General features: G+C 52.3%; 1 long non-coding RNA gene across 1 annotated transcript; it reads right to left on the reverse strand.

Annotated features, from left to right (window-relative positions):
* Window positions 1-5,745: 5,745 nt before the first annotated feature.
* On the reverse strand, window positions 5,746-12,990 carry LOC146434367 (uncharacterized). The gene is made up of 3 exons (XR_014853364.1): window positions 11,126-12,990; window positions 10,073-10,237; window positions 5,746-6,646 (listed from the first exon to the last, which is right to left on the reverse strand). It is a non-coding gene; the product is annotated as an uncharacterized LOC146434367 (long non-coding RNA).
* Between the last annotated feature and the right edge of the window lie 347 nt (window positions 12,991-13,337).

Below are 13,337 nucleotides of genomic sequence, written 5' to 3' on the forward strand. Positions count from 1 at the left end.
ATCCCATCCCATCCCATCCCATCCCATCCCATCCCATCCCATCCCATCCCATCCCATCCCATTCACCCCATCCCATCCCATCCCATTCACCCCATCCCATCCCATCCCATCCCATCCCATCCCATCCCATCCCATTCACCCCATCCCATCCCATTCACCCCATCCCATCCCATCCTCTATCCTGCCAAAGATGTGCTCAGCACCTGCCCAGTTCAAGGGGAAAATGAGTGATTTCAGTCAAAGCTGCCCAAGGCTGCCTTGATTTCAATGCCCACTCCAGCTGATGGCAGAGGAAGCCTCCAAATCCCTCTGGATGCCTCCTGCTTCCCCAAATCCTGGCTGAGAGTTTTCTCCAGCCCGTTATAACTGTTATAAAACCCAACCAGAGTTCTCACGCCGCTCGGAAAAATCCTTCCGCGTGTTCCCGTGCAAAATTCCCCCTTTGTGAGAGATGCATTTCCGTGTCCAAGGACCGTGTCAGCACCACGTCTTTCCAAAATGCTGCTGGAAATCTTGGAAAGGCAAAGCCCGCAGAGCGCTGCAGCAAACGTCTCTGTGCACATGCCCTGGCACCAGCCTGCTCTTTTCAGGAGAGGTCAGCACATTTACCTAGATGCTTTAATAGAGCAGCCGCCAAAATCTCCTCTAAGATGTTTTGAAAGCTTAAAAAAAAAAACCCAACCCAAAACCCTCAAATTTTTTTTTTTCAACATCTGCAGTCAATGAAAGGAGAGATGCAAATCTGCCGTCATTTGCATGCAAATTTTTTTACATCAAATCAGTGACAGAATGCACAATAAACACACTTTAAATTGAAATATTCCACGTTCACTTCCTCCTAGCCTCGCCTGCAGCTGGGATTCAATTTTCATGCACGGCTCCACACAGGTGACCGTCCTCCAGCGGCTCTGAAGCCAGGAAGAGTGTGGGAAAGATGGAATTACAGAGGCAAAGTAATTGCAACCAGCTCATGACTCAAAACCCAGCTGTCATGCGAGAGAGTAAAGATGAAGGTTCTTCAGAAATAAATGCTGTTGAAAGAGTCTGTATCTGTCTCAAAGCCTAAAGCATCCTTTATGATAATCACTAACATTTTGATCACAGGGAAATATGATAATCGCTCGCCCCGGAGTCCACGCAATCAGGAATAATAGGGAATATCTGTGTAAGGCTTGTTTGCTCTGGGCTTTGAACAGCTCAGCCCATGTCCGACAGCACTGCAGGGGGGCAGCCAGGGCAAGGGGTGTGCTTGGGAAGTGCAGCAGGAATGGGAATGGAGCTGGGCTCCCCCAGGGCCCACAGCCACACTAGTGTGTCCCATGGCCAGCTCAGCTGTCTATTTCCAGCTCCATCCCCAACCCTGTATCATCCCCAACCCTATCTTCATCCTCGTGTCCATTTCCATCCCCAACCCCATCCATCCTCAGCTCCATCTCCATCCCTATCTTCATCCTCATCTCCATTCCCTTCCCATCTCCATCCCCGAACTCATCCCCACACCCATCCTCATTCTTCAGCCTCATCCCCTTCCCCATCCATCCCCAACCCCATCCCCAACTCCATCTCCACCCCTATCTTCATCCCCATCCCCATTCCTCATCCTCATCCCCAGATCCATCCCCAACCTTATCTTCATCCTCATCTCCATTCCCTTCCCATCTCCATCCCCAAACTCATCCCCATCCCCATTCTTTACCCTCATCCCCTTCCCCATCAATCCCCAACTCCATCCCCAGCTCCATCTCCATCCCTACCTTCATCCCCATTCCCATCCCCATCTCCATCCTCATCCATCTCCATCACCTTCCTCACCTCCCCCTCCATCCCTTCTGGAGCCTGCTGGTTTCACCAACATGCTCCACCCAGCGCTTCACTTTTCCAACCCTTCCTGATGTCTGCCCAAAATCCTTCCCGCTGACATTTAAACCCTCTCATTCTTGTCACACGTGGTCAGCTGAATATTTGTCACCAGCAGCTCCCAGCTTCCCCCATCCCCGTGGCACTGGGCATCCACTGAGTCCATCCCGGCTTTCCCAGGGCAGGTCCCGGATGGAGGGAGGGCTGGGAGCGTTTGGAAGTCGCCTGGCTCTGTCTCTGCCCCTCAGGATTCGCAGCTGCTTGGCAGCAAAGCCTCACCATGACTCACAGGCTGTTAAAAGCCACATTTCCCCCAAATTGCCCTACCCAAGATGCAGCCAGGCTCCCGGTGAGGCTGCAAAGGCACTTCGACTGGCTGGGGAGATCTCCCTGGAAGTCAAGCACCTAATCCGCCTGCCTGGGAGAAATGAAATGCCTTTTGGAATCCAGCCTGGGGCACTTCTGAGCTCCTCCTGGGAGCCCAGGTCACCCCGGACACAGGTCAGTGAAACAGAGCTGCACTCACCTCCCCAAGCTCACTTCTGCACGTGGCAAAGCCTCTGAGCCTGGGGAAGCATGAGGAGTACACACTGGAGAAATCTCAATGGAAAAACCCATTGTTGCTGCCCACTTGTTGAGCCACTGCACACACCTTTTGAGGGGAACTTCTCCAGACTGCTGGAATGGCTGAAAAAAGAATCAACCCTGAAAGGGCCCCAGATTTACCTGATTGTTGTTTTTCTGCCAGAGGAAATGTCCAGGACAGAGCAGGGAGGTGTGAAGGAGCATTACCTGCCCCTGTGTGAGTGGAGGAGCTCTCCTGTGCACTTGCCATCCAAAGGCCATTTAAAATACAGGATGGCTGTGCTGCTTCTTTTCTCCTTTTTCTATTTTTCTCCCAAGAAATTACAATCCCTGTTTGAGACCCCCTTACCTGGAAGGTGAGGGGATAATTAGAAATGCCCTGACACGTCCAAAGGTACAGCAAGGAGCGGCAGGAACATCTCAGACACACACAAACTTAATAAATGTCGGGGAAAAAAAAATCTAATAATCGCTTTGCTGTCTCAACAGCTCTTCAGCTGATAGAAGAGACACTCATTTCTCCCTGTGTGCCCACTGTTCTTTAACCCTGTGAGAGCTCACATGAGCCAGCCCTGCTCCGACGTGTCCTGAGTCAGCAGCACATCTGCCCGAGGTCTCCTTGGCAAACCTCGCCAGCTGCCTCTGGAAATGCTGCCAGCTGCAGGTCAGCCAGCAAATATTTCCTCCTGGCTTATGTGCCCAGAAGCTGGAAAAATGCTATTTGTGGCCATCCCCCACCTTTACTGCTAAAAATAAAGCTTGAGCACGGTTCGGGGCTTCCTGGAAAATGATGGGGAAAGCGCTGGCACCAGGAATTTAGAGGGAAGCAGGCAGCATCTGTCCAGTGCTTCACTCCTGTTTCCATTTGCCCTCCCATTTGTTGGGCAGGAGCCTCCAAGGTTCCCATCCAGCATCAGGACAGCTCCCCATCCCAGAGATCCCATGGGACTTATTGGATCAAACCCTCACTCCAGAGGAGCCATGCTGGTCCAGGCAGTTAGTCCAGACAAGGAACCATAAAAGCAATTCCAGCTTCATTTCCTCGTGCACAAGCAGGTTCCCCTGCCCTTTGGCCTCCCGTGGAGCTCGAATTTTATGGTAAAGCTTTTAAAAAAACGGTTGCACAACCTCAAGCACTGGCTGGTCTGGGGATGGTGTGGCTGGTTATCCTCACAGAGGCTGTGGAAAATTCCTGGATGGACTTGGGGAGGATGGACCCAGAGCCACACAGCTGTTCCCACCCCCTGGAGCCACCCCTCACAATGGATTTGGGGTCACCAGCAGGGATATTTTGGGTCAGAGGGAGCTCTGGAGGTCCCCAGTCCGACCTGTGCACAGTGCAGGCTCATGGTGGGTGTGCTTTCACAGAATCATGGAATCACTGGTGCTGGAAAAGGCCTCTAAGATCATCGAGTCCAACCATGAACCAGCCCCACCATGTTCACCACTAAACCATGTCCCCATGTGCCACATCTCCTCATTTTTTAAGGATTTCCAGGGAATGGTGACTTAATTCCAAGTCCTGCATGATCCCAGCCTGCATACCCTATGGACAGTAGGGAAGGGGAGAAGCCCAGTGTGGAGAAATCCAAGCAGCTGGAGCAGAGAAAAAAAAACCAATCTGCTCTTTTCCAGGAAAGCGCTTTGCAACCTGATTGCTCTTGTATTTGTTTATTAAACCCAGGTTTGGGGAGGAAATTCCTCTCTGAGGCAACAGCACGCATTTCCAAGGTTATCCCGGAGCACAAAGCAAGACAACAGCCATTTTTCATCCCCATAATTCAGGAGAGCATGCTAGCAGATTAGCATTAAGCAGCATTTACACACAGCAACGTGGTCCCAACCAAATTAAGGGCTTTCCCTGCTGCCCTGCTCTGCACCTTGCAGCAGGCAGGGCTGTGCTCACAGCATCTTCCCAGGGGATTTAAACATCCCCTCCAAAACTCGGCTGTAAGATGCCCATTGGCTGCATAAGGTGTCTGGAATTTGCTTTCTCTGCTTTTCATTGCATCCCAGAGTTTCTTCCCAGAGGTGAATTGAAGAACAAGCTCCCTCCACCACCCGGCTTTCCTTGGGTTTGCTCATCGCTGGCAGGAGCTCAAATCCCAGACTGGGATGCCTGGCAGGGATTGGGCATGGGGTGGTCACAAAGCACTGCCAGGTTCCCCAAACCACCTTCCCCGAAATGCTCCACCTCCCCTCCCCCAAAAAACCCCAACCCTGAGCCCAGCCACTCCCAGCCCCTCCACAGCCATTCCCCAGGTTCCCAGACTTAACTGTTGAAGGCTGCAGACACATTTATTATCTTTTTTTGCCGTGCCATCTGGCATTTGTGTATCAGAAGAAGATTATATCTATGTCAAACAGGGGGAAAAATATCTCTCCCTGTAACAGTTGTAGAAGCAAGGGGGAGGAAAAAAAAACCCACATTAAAAAAAAATTAAATCCTGTGGACCATATGGAAGATTTTTTTTTCCCCCTAAGTGATCTATCTTGAGCAATTAGGAGGTGTCACAGCCAATATGCAGATCTGGGAGTGCTGGGAGAGGAGCAGGGTGGCAGCGTCGGGCTACCTGTGTCACCGCCACTGCCACTGCCTGGAACAGCCTGGCAGCACGAAACACCCCCCTGTCCTCTCCCAAAAAGCGGGCAGGAAGGAAGGCGAGAGGAGAGGGAACAAAGCGGGACAGCTTGCGGCACGCCGAGTGAATCAGAGCAATGGCCTTTCTTTGCCTTTCGGGCTTTTATCGCCGCGCGTCTTGCGAAAGCAATAGGTGTGAACCCGCCGTGGAGCCCGGCCAGGTTTGCCGTGCCTGCTCCGAGCCTCCCCATGCCGGGGACAGTGGAAAATTACCGGCTGCTCCTCCCAGAGCTCTGCCAGGGGCGAGGAATCACCCGCTGGCACGGCCCGAGTGGAGCCAGCGCTGCCACCGCACCCCGCGGAGTTTGGGGTGGGGATTGGGGTGTGCCACGGGGACTGCGGGGTGCCCAGGGGATTGGGGTGTGCCACGGGGACTGCGGGGTGCCCAGGGTGCCCTCGGCTCGGCAGGGTGGGCTCAGACCCTCCGGGCATGGCGAGGTGGCTCCACGGTCTCACCAAGAGCCAAGAGCATCCTCTGCATCCTCCGGGATGGGGAGCACAGGCAGCGCCGCGCAGGGAAAAGCCCGGGTGGGAAGGAAGGTGGAAATCCCAGCAGGGCATGTGGAGGTCCTCCTTTCCCAGCCCGTGGCCCCTCCGTGGGAAGGGGAGCAGCTCCCGTCGGGAGCAGGGACATCACCTGGAGCTGCGGAGGGAAAGCTCAGCCCGACCCCGCACAGCCCTGGTGCTGCTGGGACGCGGGGTAAACAAAGGAAATACCGCAGAACCAAACAGCATCACTGCCCAGAGCACAGCCAGCCATCTTCCCGCTCTCCTCTCGGGAAAGGTGCCTTGCCTCCTCCCTTTTTATTCCCCTTCCACCATTGGTTCCCTCGCCGCTGGGAATCAGCTCAGCCCAGTATTTATTCCACTCCCAGCCCCTCAAATTTCCCCCTGGGTTTTACCAGTGCCAACCACAGCCATTCCCCCCTTGCTGTGATTCACACTGGCCTGGGCAGATGTTTGCTGCTGTGGTGGTGGCAGGGAGTGAAGCCCCAGCTGCTCTCCCCTCTTCCCTGCTGTGAAAGTTTATCTGTGGAGTTATTTTTACCAGGAAACCCAGCTGTGGTCAGAGCTCTTCTGGCAGCTGCCCAGCCCTGGGGGTGAGGAGCACCAAAACCCACCACCACCCCCCGTGCTGGGTAGCCTCTCTCTGCCCCACAGCATCCCCCACAGCAGCAGGACACCCCACGGGGCAGGGACATGCCAGTGGCTGTCCCCAGAGCCTCTCTCCCTGCCCATCCCACTGCAAAAACCCGCAGTGGCATCTCTGCCCTGGGCCATGTGCCACGGGCAGCAGCCAGCAGGCCTGAGTCACCCGCAGTGCTTCGTTGGGGCTTGACCGTGTCACCCTGGATTTTGGGGAGAGGTGGAAGGCAGCCAAGGGGCAGAGAGGCAGCTGTACAGCAGCAGGATCATTTAAAGGGCTCCAGCCTCCTCCAGAGACCCAGGAAGTGAAGCATATCCCCACCTCAGCCCACCATTGGCCCTGTGCTTACAATGACACAGAACTCAGCCAGGCATGGGAACAATTTCCATCGATGTCTTTTCATGGTCAAAATCCTTCTGAAAATGAAGAACAAGCATGAAAGTCCTGCAACCCCATGGTTGGGGTCCATCCTGCACCCAGGGAGAGAAGATCCTTGCTGGGGTGCAGCCTGTCAAAACCCTGTGGCCAAGGAATGGGGGCTGCCAGGTTGGCTTAGCAAAGTTGGTAAGAAAACTCCCCAAAATAACTCATTAGAAAACATGTCCCAGCAGAAATGTTCCTGAGGCTGCTTGTGGCTTGCTTGTTTAGGCTTCCCCATCCTCCTCAAGGATGCACCTGGTGCCTGCTGCATGCTCTTCGGGGTCACTTGGAAAGCTCTTGAGAACAGGACACTCATTCCTGCCCTGACCTCGCTGCAGAAGGCTCTCCAAACTTACTCATTCCTTTCTTTGGTCACTGCTGTGAAAGTTTCCAATATTTCCCATCCCCAGTTGGTTCTGGCAGACCTGGCAGTGAGCTCCAGCCTGTCCACCACAAGGTGCTCCAGGCAGCAGAAAACAACAGCGAGTCACCCCCATGAAAACCACCCACACAAACAGCTCTCCAGCCACGCTGGGATGCAGCACCTGCCTCTGCCAGGAGTTCAGCCCCAGCCTGTGAGTCCTTGTCCTGTGGTTCTGAGGGAAAATAGGGGGATGAGAGAAATGAAGAGGGATGAGGTGAGGAAGGATGTCAGCTCGGGAACATCTGAGTGGAAATGAGAGCTGGCAGTCAGCAAGGATCCCAGGGTTTTATCTGCTGTCTGTTTCTTTAGATTTTGTTTCTGTTCTGGGAAAACTGGGGACTGAGGGGGGAAGTACCTGAGGTCAAACAAAACATTTTCTTTCGCTTAAAGGGAAGGATTTCATCTCTGCCTCAGCATTAGAATAATTTCCATTTCAAAAGTGGGCTGTGATTTTGAAATGAAAATCGAGACCGTCCCATCCCCAAAGGCTGAAATGGGATGTTTTGACAGACCTTTTTTTTTTTTTTTAACCTCCAGGGGTTTTTTTTGCCTTGAATCAATATATCCCTGCAGCGAGCTCTGCACTTGACAAGCAGCAACTCTTCATCAGCTAAACATCCCCTTAAATCTTCATCAGTCAAGGATAAGGCATAGAGGTGCAGTGCCCTTGGTGAGGCCCCTGTGCCCCTGGATGCAGTTTGCTCCATCCTCACTAATTCCCCAAGGATGTCGCCTGGCAATCCTCACCACTCATTAGCACTTAATACACAGCGAGAGGAGTTGGTACCTATTCCTCCCATCCAAAATAATCTCCCAATGTTTGAAAATAAATGGCAGAAATATGTCCCAGCAGGTGTTACCTCTTCAATGTTGTCTTGTTTGTCACCAGCCACGAGACAACATTCCCATAACATCAGAGGTAAGCAGATGGCACTTATTAATTTACATCGTAAATAGGCTCTAATGTGTACATTGAGAAGCCACTTCAGTGGGAGGCAGCTTTACCTGGATCATGGGGAACAGCACAGCCAAAACGCCTCACCTGACACCAGGAATGGCTGTCCCATGTCCCTATCCCCATTCCCCGCAGGGAATCCATGCCTCAGGGGCAGCATGTGCTGGTTTTTGGTTTTTACAGCAGCACCGAAGGAGTTCCGGAGCAGCCACGGCGTTCTGCACCCCCTGGGAGGCTCTTCCTTCCCACAGCTGTCAATCGCTTGCCCCAGGCACCAAACCGGAGCGAATTACACCCAAAGTTATTAGAGGCGGCAAGACTGCAGGCAGCATCAACACAGCATATGTCCCGAAGTAAACAGATTGCACGGAACTTTTCTAACATGCTGAGGGGCCGTCGGCGCCGAAACCGCGCTGCTGAGATGTGGAGATGACTGCAGGAGAGGGACGTGCGCTGGGAAGGAGCTGTGTGTTCCCCCCGGGGGCCAAATCTGTGGCTCTGCTGGTGGCACCTCGGAAACATGTGCTGACCCACCCCACTGGGACACAGGGGAATGTGGAGGTGGAAGTGCATGGAAAATCATGGAAGGTGTTTCCTTGGCCAGGCCACCCGGCACATCCAGGAATGATTGGGGCTGGATGGAGAATTATCAAGGCAGATGGGTTTGCACTAAAATAGCTCTGTCCCATCTCCCCACCCCTCCCCTTCTCTCTTCTGCAAAGCCACACAGTTAATAATTGTTGAGTTTTTTAATTTTTTTGAGATTTTTCTTCTTCTAAATCCTGAAAAGAGGTGCAGCAAAGGGAACCCAACGTGACCAAGGGATCTAGAAGGTATAACTTTTGGCTGAAGGTGGTTCTGAGCTAGGGGAGCACCAGCCTGCCCTTCTTGCTGGGGACACTCAGCCCATCTCCGAGGGCTGTGGCATGGGAGAAGGAGGGACATCTCAAGGACTGCAGCGTGACTTCCAAATTCAACCTGCCAAATCCAACCTGCCAACAACATCCAGCCTGCCTGGAAATCCCTGTCTGTGTTGCCTAATGCAGGGGTTGATCCCAAACCCAGCTGCTACCCGTCCTGTTTGGGGACCTTGTCACTCAAATCCATGCCTGGCTCTCATTCTCTCCACCACCCAGCTGTATGGCCACAAACCTGGAATGCTGGGGATGCCCAGATGGCCACCAGCTGATGCCCAGCCAAAGCCAGGGAGGTCAGCAGGATGGCAGTGTTGCTTTGAGGCCATGTCCCCAATGTCACCTGCATTTTCACCCTTGGTGGAAAACCACCCAGAGCACATCAGGAGGCCGTGGTGAGAGGTCTGTGGCATAACATCATCCCTGCAGGATTTAAACCCCGTGTGCCATCAGTTCTGAGCACAGTGAGCCCCACACCTGGTGTGGCACCTGCCCAGTGTCCCTGCTCCCCTGCAGCCACCCCGGAGCCCATGGCGAGGGCTGGATCCAGGGAAACCTCACCCACGCTGCACTGGGGAGAGGAAACTCACTCCAGCTGCCAGCTCTGGCTGATAACACAATCTCCTTTCATCTCTTATTGCCTCTCACTCCACCCCTTCATTCTTCTTTTTTTTTCTGGCTGCACCCAAAAGCTGCCCCGAGTTTGCTGCGTCACACTGACGTCAGGGAGGCAGCCAGGGCCACAATCATGGGGCTTCTTTCACAACCTGCCTGCCCTGGGGACTCTCATTAATCGTGATCAGCAGATAACGGCCCTGTGGAGCATTGCCAGCAGTCCCAAGGGAACCCATGCTGGTTTTTCCACACAGCCACCCTGGCACAGCAGGAGCAGGGCAAACACGCTGGGAAAGGAGGCTGGAAAAGGGCAGGGATCAGGGTGGAGGGGCTCCAGGTGTGTTTGGAGCAGCCTGATCCGGTGGAAGGTGTCCCTGTCCATGGCAGGGGTGGGGAATGAGATGAGCTTTAAGGCCCCTTCCAACCCAAACCCTTCTGTGATTGCTCCAGGGTTGGCCCAGGACCTTCTGCATCCACCCTGGAACAAAAAAATAATGGATTTGGCCACAAGCACCTGGCTTGGGCAGTCCTTATTTATCCATCCCATTCTGCTGGCTCAACACTCGGCTGTGGATATTGAGCATCAGCCCCGTCAGGAGCACATCAGAGTCACCCACATCCACAAGGCAGTGAGAGGAACAAGTCTTCAATTTTTCCATTTTCCCTTCTTCTTGGAGACCTTTAAAAAAGAAAAGAAAAGGAAAAAAACTTTAAGCGTTTCCCAGTCCTACCTCCTTCTCCTTCACGCCTGCTCCCATCTGGAAATCAGGGATTATCTTAGCTGCTGGACTCCTCTTGCTCAAGGAGGGTTATTTGCAATCACTCCTGGCATGGCTTTATGTTAAGTCCTGGCCCAGCCCTGGTTTTGGGCAGAGGGCATAAATTTAGGGCTCATTTCGAGCCACAACCCTCATTTTCAGAATGTGATCCCTCCTTCCTGAATAATAGAAATCCATTCCTTGTCTTGGGGGAATCTGTTATAGGCAGAGGAGAGACCAGTGTGGCTTGCATATGGAAAAGAATTACTATGAGACTCTTCTTAAAACATTTCTTTAAACTGATGTGCTTCCAGTCTCCTGTTTGCTGGTGGGTAATTAAGTCAATTAACAAGCATCTGTTTATTTATTTCCCTCATTTCTGGATGTAAGCAGTTCGGGTAGCAGTTTGTAACAAGGGCCTGCTGCAGCTCGCCCGCCGATCCATGAATATTCAGGCAATCGCTGCACTCTATCTCCAGGACCTGCTCCTCCACCTCCAGGAATCTGGGAATGAGCTCCAGGGTGGGCAGGGGTGGAGAGATGGGCTGATTGAACACATCACTCCAGGCATGGCACTGCCCTCCTCCCCACATCCATGTGCTTCCCGGATGGCTGAGGGAGGAAGCACGACCGGGAAAGCTGCAGCTCCCTGGGGATTTGTCCACCTTGGGATCATCCAGGTGGATCTCCACCAGGTGGATCTCTCCCCAGGACCTTTTTGGGGTCACCAAAGCAGCCCAGACACCACTGTCCCCATCTCCTTTGTGAAACACATCCCGAACGAGCACCCAGAGCCAAAAGCCACCAACCCGACATTCCCAGCGACATTCCCACGTGGACCAACCACCTTCCAGGAGCCATTTAACCACGGGGAGCACAACGAGGGAGGCCTGGGAGGCAGAGGAGAAGGGATTTAGCAGGATCTGGGCAGGGAATTCATCACGGCGAGCAGTTTGCAGGAGCACAGCTGCCACTGCCTCCTCTCCTGCAGACGCGCCGGTTTTATTGCCGCGTCAGCACCGCGGGTGTTTACTCCCTCCCGGCTCCAGGGCCGAAACCCTGCAACGCTGAACACGCTTGTTTTCCACAGCTGGGGGGAAAAGGGATGCTCCCAGAACAGGGAATTGCCAGAGCAGCTCAGGCTGGCCCTGCATGCCCTGCTCCTGATGGGAGATGCCATCAGCAGCTCACAGGAGGCTGCATGGAAAGCAGCTGGGGGACTTGGGAGAAGGGAGGGCAAGGACCCTAAGCACCCTTCCAAAATTCCTTGGATTTGGTAAATTAATGAGTTTAAGTGAGCAATTGGAGGTCGATTTAGCACTATCTCCTTGCAGCTCTGCTGGATGGCTGCGCCTTCCCCTCTCCCCAAAACAAGAGTTTTGGTGTTTTACAGCAAAAATTGTTGGGGTTGGAAGAAAACAGGGGTGAGGGAGGGCACAGGTGGGAGTGTCATCTCCAGGGTGCAGGGAGCTAGGGATTGGGTCAAATCCTGCTGTTGAAGATCCCCAGGGTGGCTGGAGGTGGTCAGCCTCGTTTCAGAGCTCACAGAAATTTGCCATCCAGTTTTGAGACAAATCAGAAAAAGTCCAAGAGTCCCAGAAAAAGCCCTCCAGTTTACAGCAGAGCAGGAGGTATCATAATAACAATAATAACAGTACTGATAACTGGATGGAAGAGTGCTGTAATGAACAGGCTGCAGCCCAAAGCTGCCTAATACACTCAATTTCCATGTGACAACCGAGTGAAGGCACTGGAGAAATTCACATCCGATGGCTTTGTTGATAAATGAAAAATCCCTTCAGGGCAGTGCAGAGCTGGGATGTTTCTCACACCCGCTTTTCACCCAGAGAAACTCAGTTGTTGGTGCCCCTGGATCCTTGGAAGTGTCCAAGGTCAGGTTGGATGAGGTTTGGAGCAGCCTGGGATAGTGGAAGGTGTCCCTGCTCATGGCAGAGGTGGGATGGGATGAGCTTTAAGGTCCCTTCCAGCCAAAACCAGTGTGGGATTCCAAGATTCCACAATAATCACATCCTCCGAGCCCTCATTTAATTCTTTTTAGTGTCTCTGGAAGACAACTGATGAAGACATCATTTTCCTGGGCAAATGAAAATTATATGCTTCCCTCCAAGGAAATCATTTCTATTCTGCACCTTTTCCTTAATCCCACACAATTTGAGAGACGGTTGATTTATAGATTTCGGAGGTTCTCTTTTTTCCCACTGCTGCCAGAAATGAAAAATGTGGAATGAGAGAACACATGGAGGCAGCACGGATTCCAAGAGCACTGGAGGAAGGTTCCAGCAAGGATGAGACTTCTGGAAAACACAGAGACAGGGAGAAGGGGTGAGAGATCCCATCAGTGCATCCCTGCCAAACCCCTCCCTGGAGGGGCAGAGCTGCATCCTGGTGTTCATCTGGAGAGAAAAAAAACACCAAACCAACCAAAACAAACAAATAAACAAAAAGCCTGCTCCCCCAGACAAAACAAATAATAAAACCCACCAGCTTTCCCTCCCCAAAAGAACCCTCAAAATGCAGTACCCTCAAAGAAACAAAAGAAAAAGAAACCCAAAGGAAAAACAAACAAATCTCCCCATACACAGAACCCCCAAAAACCCAGTCCTCCCAAAAATTAAAAAAAACAACCCCCACCAAAATAAAACCAAAAAGATTCCTAAACAAACCAACCCACCTCAAAAACAACAAAAAGAAACAAAAAACCCACCCCAAAATGAAACACAAAAAACCCCAAACCTAGAAACAAACAAACAAGCAAACAAACAAAAACAACCAAAAAAATGCATCAAACCCCACCCCAAAACCCCCTAAAAAAAAAATTAAAAAAACCTCCTCCAGAAACTATCTCACCCTCCAAATAAACACAAAAAAACCCCCAGCACCCTCACCAACCAAAAAAACCCAGGTTTTTGTTTGAAAATGGAAAACCCTCTGCAGGGAAGAGAGATGCTGTTATCCATATAAAATATCCATATACAATCCTGACCTTCCCACTCTTCTCCT

This window comes from Lichenostomus cassidix, chromosome 7 (genome assembly GCF_008360975.1).
Source record: "Lichenostomus cassidix isolate B80296 chromosome 7, HeHo_3.0, whole genome shotgun sequence".
Classification (NCBI taxonomy): domain Eukaryota; kingdom Metazoa; phylum Chordata; class Aves; order Passeriformes; family Meliphagidae; genus Lichenostomus; species Lichenostomus cassidix.